General features: G+C 30.8%; 1 long non-coding RNA gene across 1 annotated transcript; it reads left to right on the forward strand.

Annotated features, from left to right (window-relative positions):
- The first annotated feature begins 7,610 nt into the window (after nucleotides 1-7,610).
- Nucleotides 7,611-10,034, forward strand: LOC132036869 (uncharacterized). The gene is made up of 2 exons (XR_009409699.1): nucleotides 7,611-8,078; nucleotides 9,660-10,034. It is a non-coding gene; the product is annotated as an uncharacterized LOC132036869 (long non-coding RNA).
- The last annotated feature ends 2,047 nt before the right edge of the window (nucleotides 10,035-12,081 follow it).

The raw sequence follows: 12,081 nt of genomic DNA on the forward strand, positions 1-12,081 counted from the left end.
ATGGGTTTTTCTAATTTGCAGTCTAACAGGGAAAGAAAGGTGCTTTTGTGTTTTTGGGGTGGCTCTCTTGAAGTGGAACATATGTGCTCTTGCTATTAGAATATCACCCCCGAAAACACAAGAAATAATTATATGGAAGACTACACTAACTCCTCTATTATTCTATAATAAGAAACTGTAGAGTGTCTACTATTTGGCATACTTGATGTCTCTAAATCATAGTTGGGATATGGATGTAAGTGGGTAAATCACTAAATTTATCCCATTTTCGCTACTTGGGATATGAATTTAACTTTCATATTAAATTAATTTGCAAGTGATGTATCTTGTGGATAATGGGCAAAACTATGCAATATGTATTCTTAGACTTTATCTCTCGTCTTCTTCTCTATTTCACTAATTATTTGTCACTTGTCCTAAAGTTGATATTCTCCATGCTCGTTTAAGCTTAATCTTTTGGTGAAAACTCAGTTCCATGAAGATTTAACAAGGCTACTACCTGTAAAAAGAGAGTGAAGTTTGATATTTTCTGCACATAGCTAATAAACTTTGGATTAGTTCTCTCAGGTGTACTCATTTATTTTTTCTGAATAAAACTGGAATTTGTCCAGGAACACCACTAGTGAGATGTCAATTACTAGGATTAGATGTGCTTTAGGAATCTTAGAGACAAAAATAATGTTGTGATACTTATAATGGGCAAAACTGGGCATTATTTACAATTCTCTAACATCTACTATGACGACTGATCAATTTATTCAACTTTAATCTTCCGCGGATGGTTTCTTCCTTGTTCATAAAGAGTTAAGGTTCTCGAGGAATTGCCTTGTTCTTTTGGAATTGATTCATGACATTCCATCTTCTGTATGTTAATCAAAGAGTTGATACTAATTGGTCTTGGATTTGAATGTATATTTTAGGAGCATGAGGATCATCAATCTTTGTTGAAGCCTTATCTTTTCCATTTTTCTTAATTATCCGTTCTTTCGGGTAATGTATTCACAAATCTCTCTTTTTTTTTTTTTTTTTTTTGTTGCAGCCGAGTGTTGTAGCTAGCAGATCCATGGATGCAAGATTTTCCAGCTCTAGTAATATGATTAATTGAATAAACTAGACTGTTGACATTTCGGTTGATGACATTTACTTGTCTTAGTATTTTGTAGTTTAATGGAACGTTGATATTTCTCAATTTTGATATTCCATTTAAATGTTAAATATATTCAGATCTATATTAGAAAAAAGTTTGAAAGTTTATTTTTGGTAATAAATATATCTATTCTAGAATATATTTAAAGGTAGTGGGGTTGAAAACCCAAATTGGTATAGTAAATTGTGGGGGTTCGTAACCTCCCTTGCACCCAAAACTTTTCAGAGGCTGAAAGCTAATTGCAGAGGTCAGCAACGCAATTTGTGGAGGTTAATAACCTCCGCTATTTGCTGTTACGGAGGTTGACCGAACCCCCGCAATAATCTACCGCAAATTGATTGTGGCGGCGTTAACTGCGGGGGTTTGGTCAACCTCCGTGACAGAAAATAGCGGAGGTTATTAACCTCCACAAATTGCAATTTTGACCTCCGCTAATTGCACTTTTTTTTATAGTGTCTACCAGTGTTTAAAGATAATGTAAAAGTTTTGTAACCTCTATATTCTAAGACTAAAATGAAATACAAGTTGAATTTGATAATAGTTTCTTTTTAGATAATATTTTACTACTTTTGTTTGAAGTCTTCTTTGGATTAGTTTATGAGAAGAATCCAAAAGAAGCACATCTAAAACAGGAAAGAAAGGCATTATTATTGTCGAAAGAAGGCAAACTGATATAACCAAATTTTTAAATGATTACATCATAATTCATATCAAGTTTAAGTTTTATACATTATCGATATAAATATTTACTTACACCATTAGGTCATTCAAATGAAATTTACGGATCAACCCTTTGAAATATGAGATTTAATATCTTGAAAATAAAATATCTTAGCTACTACAGCAGGCAAAAATAACATGAAGATGTAAGAATTATTTATATTAATTAACATGAAGATGTAAGAATTATTTATATTAATGATGTATATTACTCCCTCCATCCCAAATTAAGTGTCTTAGTTTTACTAGGCACGAAGTTTAAGAAATAAAGAGAGACTTTTGAATCTTGTGGTCTTAAATTAAAGATATATATAATGTATTAAAATGTCCTTTGATTCTTGTGGTTATAAACTTGCCATGTAGAATATATTTAAATTATCAACTTACTAAATATAAAAAGAGACACTCTTTTTAGGACAGACAAAAAGAAAAATAAAACACTTAAATTGGGACGGAGGAATACCTAAATTCTTAATACATCATATATAAAATACGACGTCAGAGAATCTATACTATATTAAAAGTGTGAAGGGCCTTAGACATATTGATTGAACTTTTTGCCATTCATTAAAAGACTTCACAATAGACAAAATTGTCATTTGCTATTTCTTTTAAATTATTATTACAAAACTGTCATTTACTGTTTCTTTTAAATTATTGTTAATTAAATCCTAATTGTAATCATGAATAGAGGAATTAAAATTCTATTAGGGTTAGAAAAACCCATCTATTTATAAAAGGCTTATGCCTCATACGTATGTTCAATGTCTTCATTCTTGTAAGTACTCCTCAACTTTTTTGATCTTATAATTCTTTGAAATATATTTCTTTCTTTGTTGAACTATAATAATAAAGCTAATGTTTACCCTTTTCCTGTGTTTGTAATCTTTATAATTTTGGGTTCTTATGAGTTATTTTCTTATCAATTTATCTTGATTAAGGTATTATACTTCATCTTATATTTAGTTCAATCTTTTTGCTTTTTCCCCAATCCAATGTATTCATTGTTTTATACGGATATTTTTAGAAATGTAAAGTCGCGAAGAGTAAGTTTCAAACGATAAGTTTACGTAGTAAATTTTATATTTGATTGTTGTATCTGTTAATCTTTATTTTATTTTTTTATTTCTTTTAACAACTTCCAAATCGATAAGTTTACATAATAAATTTTATATTTGATAGTTGTATTTGTTAATCTTTATATTTTCTATTTATTTTTGTGCTATTTCGTTTAATAACAGATACTTTTAGAAGTGTAAAATCACGTCAAATAAGTTTCAAACCGATTAGTTTACATGATAAAATATTATATTTGATTGTTGTATCGGTTATCATATATTCATGGTATGTAGTTTGCTAAAGCTATACGCATAACAAAAGTTTCCCTTCTTTGTTTATTTTGGTTCTCTTTTATGTGTTTTATTTGCTAATAAAAGATAATTTTCTACTATGATTTGGTTTTACTTTTTTAACTCCTTTATTTTGTAATGTTGAAAACTTGAAATCTGTTAATTTTATGTGTGCCTTAAAATGCTGATTGAGTTTTTTGTCCTTCATTAAAAGACTTTATAACATACAAAATTGTCGTTTAAAGTTTTTCTCAAATTAATCTATACTATATTAATTTAATTATTCCCCTAATATTTAGTAATAGACATTTAATTATCCAAATCCTAAAATTAAGGAGATATTGGGAGTTTTTTTTTCCTTCTGACATTAAATTGTTTAGACATAGTTGGAAACAAATTATAAGGAAGAATCTTAAAAAAGGAAAAATTAAGGATAATGAGAAAGACAAGAATTCTTCCATTACGGGTATTCTAATTTAAATTGCAATGAAAATTTACCTTATTAATATTTCATCTTACATGTAATGAATTGTGAAAAAATTAAATTCCTTTAAAAAATATCTTTAGCAATATATAGTTCAAGTGAAAAGAAACACAAAAGATATCAACAACAATTATCAGATGAGCGAATTAATGTCTTCATAACCGTAAAAAAGAGAGGAAAATGGACAAAAAGAAAGGCTAAATAGAGTAATATCTTTCGATGATAAATTTGTGACTCGTGATTCTTTATGAACCCTAATCATAAATATGTTCACATTTATCATATTGAAACTTCCAAAATTTGTTAATTTTTATATTATAACTCAAACACGTTTCTTTAATATTATTTTTAAAAATTTAGTCTCATTAGTACAAGGGACACGCGCAACGCGCGCACGCTGAGACTAGTATGAGGAAATTCAACACGTTTAAATCAATTAAAATAGGAAGGAGATGTTCACGTTCTTTTAGGAAAACCAACAGTAAGACACATCATAAAAAGGTTTTAAGATTAATTATAGAATATGTTTGACCTATCTCTATACGAGTGTCGATTAAAAGTAATACAATTATACATAAATTAGTGGACTTGTACGCGCGAAAAAATATAAAATATGAATAAATAGTAATGTTATAGTTTAATGTAAGAAACAATGTTTATTAATCAAACGTCTTTTTTATTAGAGCAAAGGTGTAAATATATTCCTCAACTTTGCGATTTAGAGCAGATATAATCCTCGTAAAAAAGTGGTGTATATATACCCTTGTCCTTACAAAATGGTGCAAATATATCCTGCACTTACACAAATATTGCAAATATATCCTTTTCACTAACGGGATTTTAAAAAAAATCATTTAGCTAATTTTTTAATTAAAAAAATGTCATGTGGCTTTAAAAAAAAGTCTACTCATTTTTTTTAGTAGATATATTTTTCTAACGGCACATGGTAAGTTTTTTTTCTGGTGGGTCGGGTCTGGTTCGTTTAAAAGAATATCTCCGTGGCTTTAAAAAAAATAAGACTACCCATTTTTTTAAACGAATCAACCCCGACCCACCAGGAAAAAAAATTATCATGTGGCTTTAAAAAAATATATCTACTAAAAAAAAAATGGGTAGACTGTTTTTTTTTTAAAGCCATGTGGTATTTTTTTAAATTAAACAATAAACTAAATGATTTAAAAATAAAAAATTCCGTCAGCAAAAAGTTTATATTTGCACCATTTTATAACGGCATAGGTATATTTACACCACTTTTATAAAGGGGTGGGGGTGGGTTGAGGGGGGGGGGGGGAGAGTATATCTGCTCTAAATCGTAAAGTTGAGGATATATTTGCACCTTTTCCCTTTTTATTATTCTACTATTTTTTAATTCATGATTCATTAGATAAGTTATCTATAATCTTTTGACTGAAAGAATATGTTCAAGACATCAAGATCGAGTATGAAATATATCAACTATATGTTAACTTGAATGGAAATCAAAAAAAGGATTGTCAATATTAATATACAGAATGTCGAAAATGTTAGATCTACCCCGGTTACTTGTTAATATGTGAAGCATTCCGTTACATTTTAAATTTGAGCTCTTAATACAAGGCTTTTTCTTTAATAGAGACTTTTGAACCATCAAATAAAATGCAAAATGGAAACAACTATTTGTTGGACTTTAGTAATGGAAGCAAATGGCTGCTTGCTCGATTGTGACTTTCGTATTCTAAATTTAAGTTGAACTGCATTAAACAGAAACAAAAGGATGAAAAAAAAAATGGCTAAAAAGGAGAAAAATAAGAACAAACAGAAAACCGAAACAAACTTAGCATAGCATATTACTGAAATTATGAAAAGATTGCTAGTTCCTAATATTAAATTTAGATACTCTCTTTTTGTTTACCAACATCCCTTGGTGTCAGTTCATGAGCTAATTCATACATTTATATTATTTGGAGCATATACTATTAAATGTAGTTACCCAATAAAACTTAGTTAACTTTTTGTATAAGAATGTTTTAAGGATTACTAAAATTAAAAGGTAAAATTAAAACTAAAATTTCGTAGATTTCATCTTTTATATACCGATAAGTAACCATACAAAATCTAATTTTTAATTGTATATCGAGAAATAGAATTAAATTTTATTGACATAATCTGTTAAAACTAAAATCAAAACCTTGTAGCATGCAAAATAATAGCGACGAAACAATTAATCACCTAATTTTTGTAGATAATTTTTTCAACGTTCCTATTCTTTGACAGTTTATCACATCTCCAGTAACCATTTATCAAAACAAATAAAGAAAAAAATTAGTTACCTAGCTAAAATAATGAACAAAGAGGAGCTCAATCCAAAGAAGAAAAAAAAACCAAAAAGAGTAAATAAACAATCAGTATAAATAAAAGTAAGCTATTTAAATATCCTGATTACAAGAAAATTAGATACATTATATGTGGTGAAAAAGATATAATCAAATCATTTTTTTTTTTTGCAAAGTAATTAAGAAGTACTAAATCTAAACAATTTAAATGAAACGAAGAAAAAACATTAACAAAACCTTTGTCCTTCACCTCAAATCTCCCCATAGTCATCTTCTAGTTTTCTTTAATTTCATTTGTCCACCATTTGATATTCTGCTTATCCCTGCAACAAATAATACATTGCAAAAATTGATGTACTTAAGAATTGTAAAAAAAAAAAATTAAAAGCCTACATGTTACGTTCTTGCTTAGAATCAAATATAAGTATACCAAAACTAATTTACTGAATGAAAATATTAAAAAGTAAGATCATCCACAATATTTTTGTTACTAAATACTTTTACTAAGTAAAAAATGCACAATAGGACACAATGCATGATATAGGATATATATATATATATATATTTTATATATAAATTAAGGATGGTTTCAACATGGTTGCTTAAGTGGTAATAAAAGTAAAGTTGAGGGCATTTAAGACTTTTGGCATCATTTTACCAACGTGTACTTCAACCCTAGAAATCAACCACCAGCACATCAATTCTTTCACTTTCCCTTGCCCTTTGCCCATTGCTCTAAAACGTTCAAGATCATCCTTAATATTCATCATTTTCTTTATGAGGTTTCATTGCCTTCTAGCTTTCTCTGTTAATGGGTCTTCTCCATTGCGTGTTGCTCTGTTCAAGCCAACATCTTCTCTCTAATTTATTCTGTGTAACATTTTATCACTATGTTATGACTTTATGAGTGCTCAACAGCCATGCCGATGCTTACTGCGTGTCATGAGGTTTTGGCAATTAACGATGAAACCATTTTTCTTTCGCTAAATGAAGAGCACTTATCGTCGAGCAAGCCTGTGGGTGACTGGTATGCTTATTTAGCTTTCTTCTTTTCCTTGGCTGGTACTGCTCAATTTGAGTGCTTTGCATGTTTATTATTAATATATATATATATATATATATATATATATATATATATATATATATATATATATATATATATATATATATAGAATGATATCTTGTATATATAGAGTTGCGTGCTATGAATGCTGATTTACCAATTCTAACAACTGACTTTGACTGTTAATGGTATGGTATATGATATAGTATTGTTGTTTGCTCGAATTTAATGCTGCCCAACTCGACTACCTAATTCAAATCATTTAGAAGATTGAAACATCCGATCTTCTTATGATTCTCGACTCTCGAATCTCGATAACACAGTAAAACTATTTACCAAGAAAGTGAGTATGACCAAATTATTTTATTCCGCTGAACCTCTTGAAAAGTCACATACATAACTTCAATATTCTAGAAGAAATTGATATATATGTTAGGCTTGACAATACCTCCTTATGTATGCTTTGTACTTTTTAAAGGGGCTGATGTCATTACATGAGAAATTGTGTTCGGAATCATGATTTATCTCTTACAAAACTATGCTAATCGTTCATTTACCATGTTGTTATATCTTCTATGTTAGATTTTTCGACATGGATGTTTTAAGTCAATAAAATTGGAATCAAGGATATCTTTGTCACTTACTCATTAGCTCACATAGTCTTACTTGCGTGTGGTAGAGAGTTCTTTGTCTCTTTTCATGTTTGCTCTATCCATTTTGTCGATTTGAAGTAGCTTGAGATTTCGTTCTTTTGCTATTTTCCCGTCTGTTTGATATCCATTTCTTTCCCTTTTATTTCTTAGCCTCTCCTTCCTTCATCGTTGAATCTGTCGATTCCTTTGATTTTTTTAACCTTCTTGTTTGTCAGAGAAACCTAGAAATTGATATATATGTTAGGTTTCTCCAAAAGTCAGAATTATCAAGTTAGATTTCTAGAACTCAGAAATCTGAAACAAGAAATTGGGTGTTGGCCGAACTTTTATCCATTTTTGCTCTATCCAAGGTAATCACTCACTTCAAAATAGTTCGTTTCAGATTGAACCTGTGATTTAAAAATGAAAATTGAGTATTTCATGCTCCGATTTGGTAATCTGCTACATTAACAGCAGATTTTTATTTTTTGATAATATTAACTGTAGATTTTAAACGTGCAAATCTTGCTGTCCAGGAAAGCTATATGTTGCATGTAAGTGTTCCTGAAAGCATTAATTATTTATCTAGAAGGGACGGAGGGTAAAAGTGAGAAATTGGTTGGTTTTGTTCACTTATGTGATGTACGCATGGGTTAGTTTTGTTTGGTATGATTCAAAGAGCAATAAAGGTGATATAGTTTTCTCCTCTGCTTTTACCTCCATTCCTACAACCCTCTCCTTTTCACGCCAAGTCGATATAGTGAGTAATTTGACTTGAACCGTTTCATAGCAAAATTCATATACATATACATTCATATTATATATGTGCGTGTCTGTGTAGCTTCATTCTCTATTTATTTTTTGAGTTTTCTTAGTTCTATTTCCTTATATGTCCTTCGCTAGGGTGGAAACCTCAAATTTATCCACGGAGCCCTCTAGAGGTAGAGTTGAGGCTGCTTGACGCTCTTCTCCTTTCAAGTGAATTGCTTCAATTCGGATGCCTTTGTTCAATTCCAGGGTTTGTTTCATTAGAAATCTTACAACTAAAACCCCTCTATCTGAGTAGTGAAAAATTCTCCACTAATTATCTGCTTAGCACTAAGAAACCCCTCTAACTAACTAACCACTGCTAATTTAAATTAGTTAAGTACAGGATGTAACTATATACAAGAACTACTAACTGCCTAATCAGTTGATCCACTAGCTTCAAGCGTTCAACAGGACTGTAGGTTTGTGACATTGGTGGCAAGGAGTCAATGGTTGAAGCCATTACCAACTTGAAGTTAGCTTCGGAGAATAGGGACTGCTTAATCATCAGTGGAAAATTTTCGCTCTCTCTCTATTTTTGAAAGTATATATGCCGATTTAGCCCATACTTTGTGTGTAAACACCCGATTTAGCCCATATTTGTGTATAAACACCTTTACACACTATTATACGCTTTATACAAGATTGATACATTAAAGTTCCCCGAGATATTTCTTCAAATCCAATTCGTTTTTAAGTTGTCTTAATTCTATTTCCTCTCTTTAAGCAGATTGTAGATTAGTATTTTGCAAACATCAAATTTCAAAGTTGCTAAACGCCCCTTCCAGCATGTAATGCTTTAGTTTTCAACTCTGGTACCTACAACTTATGGTAGGGCTACCTTGTTATCTAGAATCACTGCCTCTTGAGCAAAACATATTCATAGTAGCTCTTTTAGGATATTTAGTTTGTTCAATCTTACAGTCGTTATGTTTGTTAGACACTTGCGTAGCTTGGTGAAACTTTTGACTGTTACTGTAGATAGAGCAACACAGCACAACCGCATTCGTGTTGATAAAATAAAATAGTTGGCTTCCAATCGTGGCATAATATTATATATGTGATCATTCACTCATCACGACTATTAGGGCAGTGGCTATATCTTTATTATTATTATTACTTATTTTTTTGTAATGTGTCTCAAGTTACTCATTAGAGTTATTAGAGGATCGTTTGCCACTCTTGCCATGAGGACAAACATCAAGCACACGTGCAAAGGCGCCATGAGAATGGAGACATTTTAAACACCATATATGTTTCACAATGATGCAGTATTATAGCTCGATTTGCACTATATCATCTGTATGTTACAACTTGCGATGATTTCATACTTGTGCTGTTGAGAGTTTTATCTAAATTGTAAAAAGTTCACAAGGGAGCAGTAGAACAGAGATACAGTTTGTAATAACAGAGTCCGTCCTTTTGTAACATTTGAACAGGCGCAAGTATTTACCACTATAGAAAATTAAACATGCCATGTAATATTTATGTCTAATGTTTGAAGCTTTGTTCTTAGCTGAGGTCCTGGATAGCTTAATGATTCCTTCGGACAGTTGTCCGTAACAATGATATTGTGGCACGGGCCCACTAGTCAATTAGTAGATGAACAAATTGGGTAACTATTGGTGATTAAGTACACAGGAAAACGGTTTTTGGCCAATGTAGCTACGGGGGCTGAATTCAAGGGTTTAATTGAGATTTATTGTATAGGTAGTGATGTACGTGGGCAAAGGAATATTTAATGTATAAGGATGAAGCCTTTTAAATTACGTAGAAAAATAAAGAAAAATGCCAAAAAATGAGAAAAAAGATAAATAGGAATGAAGGCCAGAGAGTCTTCACTTTTCTTTTATCTTTCATTTAATATTATATATAGATTTTTTATTCCAAGGCAGAGCCGAGTTTTTGAATAGTGGCTTCTTTCGTTGTCCTGTTTTTGTCGTCACTACAATGTACTCTCTTTTTCCCAAACATACTAGTCACCTTTTGTTTTTAGAGTCAATTCAATTAATTAATCTTTGAATCTAAATTAGATTAGATTATTTAATAGTTTGAAATTGAATACTAAAAAACCATACGGGAAATATATACTACTATAAGTCATAATTTTTCTCATATCAATATGATTTAAAAAATACATCTAAAAGTGTTGCCATTAAAATTTATGTAATTTAACTCTCAAAAAATGACAAATATTTTGCGATAGAAAAAATATATATTTTTGTTTATTATGTACGCAAGTATGTAGAATCAGCTATGCCTTCAAAAGTTAAGTTTGGGACATGATTAATTCAGATGTATCCATTCTGAATAGTAGCAGGATTAAGTACCAAAACTCCTATGTAAGAGAGATGTTTCACTTCAATCTAATTAAAAAATTTCAGGACTAACTGATAATAGACGTGTTGTATTCGAGAAGCATTGTTTGTTATTCCGAAAAGTTAGGAAAAAAGAGCTCTTTTTTTGAGATGATGTTAATATCATGCCTTGCACCTTCTTTATGATAATCAATGTCCTCATTCCTTTGAAATATTGCCAGGTAGTTCTGTAACGATCTCCCTTGCATTTTGTATGAGATTCCACTTATTCTATGTCGTTTTACACTAAGTTGGTGCTCGGATATTAATATATTTCATGAAGAGAAAGAAGGCAAACTGATCAGAAGGTCGACCACAATTGTTTGGGTTGGGGGGGGGGGGGGTAACTGAACATTCTAAGATGCAATAGAGAGAGCAGCAAAGCGAGTCATGAATGTTCGACTTTGTAATCTTGTCCAAGACAGTTTCTCTGTTCTCTCTCTCTTTTTTCTTTCATTCTTTTTCTATTAAAATTTCTAACAATGTGCACATATAATTAATTAAACTTTTTTTTTTTTATAACTGTGGTGTTCGGGCTAGCTTGCTTGCACCTCGACTAATTTCACAGGATACCTGTCACCTCCCACTAACAGAGGCAGACCCATCCTATTAGGAGAGGAGTCTCGTGCCACCGCTAACCTCGGAAAAACATTGTGTATATATGGTGTATACATCGTAAAAAACCTATGTATATTTAAAAGCCCCCCTGAGGTATATCCACTACTTTGGTGCAATTGGTCGTTGGGCTCCTTTTGTCCTTACATGAAACTCGGGTTCGAGCCTGGCTATAGCAGTTTAGTTTCTATTTTTTTGTTGAGTTTGTTTTGTAGATTCTCTATAAATAAATTAATAAGCCCACAACTTCTTTTTTTATTTTTTATTCTTTAGTCCTCCCTTAACAAAAAAAGAAAAGAAGAAGCCCCAAATCAATTTTTTTCCCCCATTCTAAACACATTCTCCTTCTTCCAATGTTGAAGTTTATACTTTATACTATTTTACTAATACCTTATCATAATTATTAAGTTTTCAAAGAGTTGCATGCCAAACTTTGACAGTAACAATTGACATGTAAATAATTCAATATTAAGACATTTGGTCATTAGTGCGCCTTACGTGTCAAAATCACGGTCCGCCTCTACCCAACAACAATAGGTATCAGGTAACTACATTCACTAAAGCTAGGACAGATGAAAAGAAATCACTGAGTGTT

Source organism: Lycium ferocissimum, chromosome 11 (assembly GCF_029784015.1).
Source record: "Lycium ferocissimum isolate CSIRO_LF1 chromosome 11, AGI_CSIRO_Lferr_CH_V1, whole genome shotgun sequence".
NCBI classification, from domain to species: Eukaryota; Viridiplantae; Streptophyta; class Magnoliopsida; order Solanales; family Solanaceae; genus Lycium; species Lycium ferocissimum.